Here is a 4056-nt window from a genome sequence, read left to right on the forward strand (position 1 = left end):
GCCTGTATCTTGAACTCAGTCCTTGGTAGATAATGGAGAGACTTATAAAAACATAGATCAAGGAGAAATTTTGATCAAAGTATGTGTCTGGTAGACTCTAAAAAATGCAACTAATCATGCACCTCTCTAACGGATTCGTGGAGGCGATGTTTTTATTCATTGCCATACTTTTACATGTTACGATTTTTTTTTCTCTGCTCTCGTTCACTGCCAAAACGTATCGTCACAAGTGGTTTCAGGACAAGGATTGTGGGAGATTTCAGAGACAGGGCAATATCATCTGGTGATATTCAAGATTACTGGCTATAATGTAAACAAGAAGGTGACAAGCCTTTGCAGTCTTTGTCCTTGAAGTTGCTCACTCAACCACTTCCATGTAATAGCGTTGAATGATTTAGTTCACCTTATACATGCACAGAAACTGTATCTGCCTGCCAAAACTAAATTGCTGTTCTGACTCAAGACCTGGGAACCACAGGAGTTCCAGAAACAATCCTTACGTGTTTCTTGTTCATCTCTTCTTTCTGAATCATCTGTCGTCAGTTAAGTTTCATTTCATTTAGGTTCCAAAACATTAGTTTACTTTGATTTTTTTTTTCTCAATAAAATACAACAACAGTATGTATGTAGAAAATAAAGTTCCACTTTTCTATTATACTGAGTGTACTGAAGATTTAGCATTGACCTCAGTTGCATTGACTGGAGGCATAAAAAAAAGTATTATCATAAAAAGCAGTGGAGTTGTATTGCCACGATGCCACATTTGAACTAACTCAGGCCATGACAAGATTCAGTGCTACAGTGACACAGCTTCTGCTGCAAGAGCTAAAGTCACTCAGTTCCTGACAAACAGATTTTTACAGTCTGAAGGGAATACACAGTAAAACACATGCCAACCAACCAACTAACCAACCAAAAACGTTCAGAGTTTCTCTACACAGAAAGAAAAGTTGAAATAATTACAGTTTGTTTGTTTGTTTGTTTGTTTGTTTTTTAATCCTAGGGAAGTCACTCTGAACCATAAACAACTTCTATGAGCCTGCAGCAGGCAGCCTTCTTTCTGCGATTAATATGTTGAGTTGTTTATCAACGTCTCCCATTTCGATTCAAGAAGAAAAAATGTGTTCAACCACATTTTGTTTGTTTTGCTGTTCCCCCCCCAAAAAAAACCATTAAAAAAAAAAAAATCTGGGAATAAACCATACAATATCAGTTCTCTGAAGACTAAATGCCAGATATCAATACCTTTTGTGTTTGGGGAGAAGTTGTAGGATTTCATCAACAAGCAGAATTCCCCATATCTTCTCATATTGGTTAAACGCTTTTCTGTTGATCTTAATGAGTTTTCCTTGCTAATTCTGTGCTTCCCAAGTCCATTTTGATATTGTCTCCATTTCATACAGTATTCATTATCAAATTAGGTACCTTCTGGTACAAAATAGAAGTCATTAGCAATTTTGCCACTGATGAGTTATTTGCTGGTCTCGCTGTCAGTGCTTAGAAACCAACTTGGAAGTCTTGTAAGATGCTGTTATTTTTCATTATTAATAAACTCTGTAGAGTGGCAATGATATTTTTGCATTTGGGCTGCAGAGTGTACCCAAGCTCTATGAAAGTGGCAGCTGTGAGCGCACTCGAGAGAGATGCACCTAGGGAGCAGAACTGACCTTGGGACTGACCTTGAGGTGGAGGCTGGCAGTCTGAGGATCATTAGGGAGTTACAGAAAGAGACAGACTTGTAGAAACACGCTCTGCTGTCTGTGAGACAGAGGTGTCAGTTGGCCACAACAAAGAAACAAATGACCGCCTTTCCTCTCACTACCAGGCAGAAGGAAGGGACATAAGACACAGAGGAATGAAAGTAGGTTTCTGCTGGTGGCAGCAGGCAAATCCCGCTTCCTGCCCACTTCACCCTCCCAAGTACCCATACACACCTAACTTCCTGGTACAGGTACCAAGGGAGCCAGCTAGGAGAATTTGAAATTTATTGCTTCAGTGATTTATGTGAACAATATTACGTAATCATTTTGTTACTCTTTTCTTCTACTATCCAGTGAAACTTGAGAGCTCAGTGAATACTGATGTTGAAGGTTACGCTGATCTCTGTATTCAGCCATCGTTGCACTACTTCGGGTCTTTACTTTGAGTAGCTCAGAGATTGGGGTGTTGAACCTTTAGAAGAAAACAGCATCCTTATGTGGAGCCCAAGGCATTCGTGCAGTTCAGAAATATATCCAGATTGAGAGAAAATCATTGTTTCCAAGCAGGGTCAAATAAAGTTAATAAAGTAATGGAACTGTTTGGATAGACGGGGACCTTTCAAGACCGCCTAGTCCAACAGCACTTGCCATGGGCAGAGATATCTTTCACTAGAGCAGATCACTCAAAGCTCAGTCCAAACTGGCCTTGTGCATTTCCAGGGAAATCACATCACTTCTGCGGGTGATGTGTCCAGCATATCACTACACTCATCCCGAAATTTTGCTTTCTTTTAGCCTATATAAATCCACTCTTTTTCAGTTTAAAACTGTTGTTCCCTATTCTGTCACTACAAACCCTATAAGAAAGACTTTTTCAACCATCTCTCTCAGTCTTTCCTTGTAAGGTAAGCGCTCCAGCCGCCTGATAATTTCTGTGGACTTCTGGTAAAACTTTTCTAGGAAGCCTACATATTTCTTGTCCTGTGAACCTTAGAACCGGATGGAGGTGGGATGGAATCCTCTCCCTTGACCTGCTGGCTATCCTTCTTTTTATAAAGCCTGGCATGCACTTGACTTTTTGGGTTGCAAGCATACAGTGCTTGATAACAACCCACAGTAAAGGATGCATGAGAGTAACATTTCCAGCACAGTGGACTCCAGTTTTTGAGGTGAGATAGATCTAAATGAAGTGATGTGAGAAGTGCAATACACTGACTCCAACCATGAGGCTTTTAATTAGAATTTAACGGGCAACTTCTTCATTAAAGCACAGCTCTGTTGGTACTAAGAACACTTAGCTGCATATGTTCATGTTTCAAATAATACTTGCTTAAAATAATACTTATTCAAACCCACATTACACCTCTGTTTAATTTTGTTAATGTGAAGACTGATAAGCAAAGATAGTGGTTTTGTGTGAAGGCTGCTGAAATCAAGGATGATCTCTTCTTTGATACCACCAGATATTGGTTTCAATCCTTGTGTGCGTCTAAAGCTTCCTCCTGAATACCTAAGTAGGTGCAGCAATTTAAACAGCTAAATTCCTGATCTACGTTTCAGGAGAAAAAGAAGTATGCATTTCTAAGTTGATAGATAATAAATAGTTTATATTACTGCTCCCTAATTAAAAAAGAAAAAGTTTATCTATTGGTTATTGCTAGGTACAGATTTTGCTAGTGTACACAGATATCATCCACATCTTAGTAATGTGGTATATATATGTGTGAAGCCATATGTTACAGAATTAATAATAAAAAACACAAGAAATCATAAAGCTGTTTGTCCTCCTTTCCGCATTGTCATTTGTTGGTTGAGGCTAAGGCAGAATTTTGCAGTCCAGGGCCCAATTACCAAGTACATCCAGCTATCTTGGATATCTTGGTGCTCTGCTTATCCAGTAAGGCCCATGCTAGCAACAGAAACTGGGAAATCACAGAAAATGAGAGAATGTGAAAGTGAGTGTACTTAAAAAGTAGCTGTAGCTAATGAAACACTACTTTTTGCCTTGCAGTGATTTCCTTGAGGTACAACATAATAACAAAGGAACTACTGCCCTAAGTCATTATACTTGAAAGGAGCTGTGTAAACAGAGGAGGTTGACAACTCCATGTTCACAAGCTACTGTCAATGTTCTGTAGAAGGAAGGGATGTCTTCAAAGACTGCAGAACAGCATTTGAAAGTATTAAAGGAAAACATGCCCTTAAAAACAAGAATTGTTTTTCATGCACACGAAAATAGGGTAGGAGAAGACTTAGCCGCCCTTATTAATCACAGGATAACAAAGTGAGAGATGTAATGCTCCTGGGAAATAAGCAACAGCTATTTCCAGGAAGGATAGAAGACAACATTACCCTT

The sequence above is a fragment of the Lagopus leucura genome, unplaced genomic scaffold, assembly GCF_019238085.1.
Source record: "Lagopus leucura isolate 7727_CA_CO unplaced genomic scaffold, USGS_WTPT01 Super-Scaffold_810, whole genome shotgun sequence".
In the NCBI taxonomy this organism is placed as follows: Eukaryota; Metazoa; Chordata; class Aves; order Galliformes; family Phasianidae; genus Lagopus; species Lagopus leucura.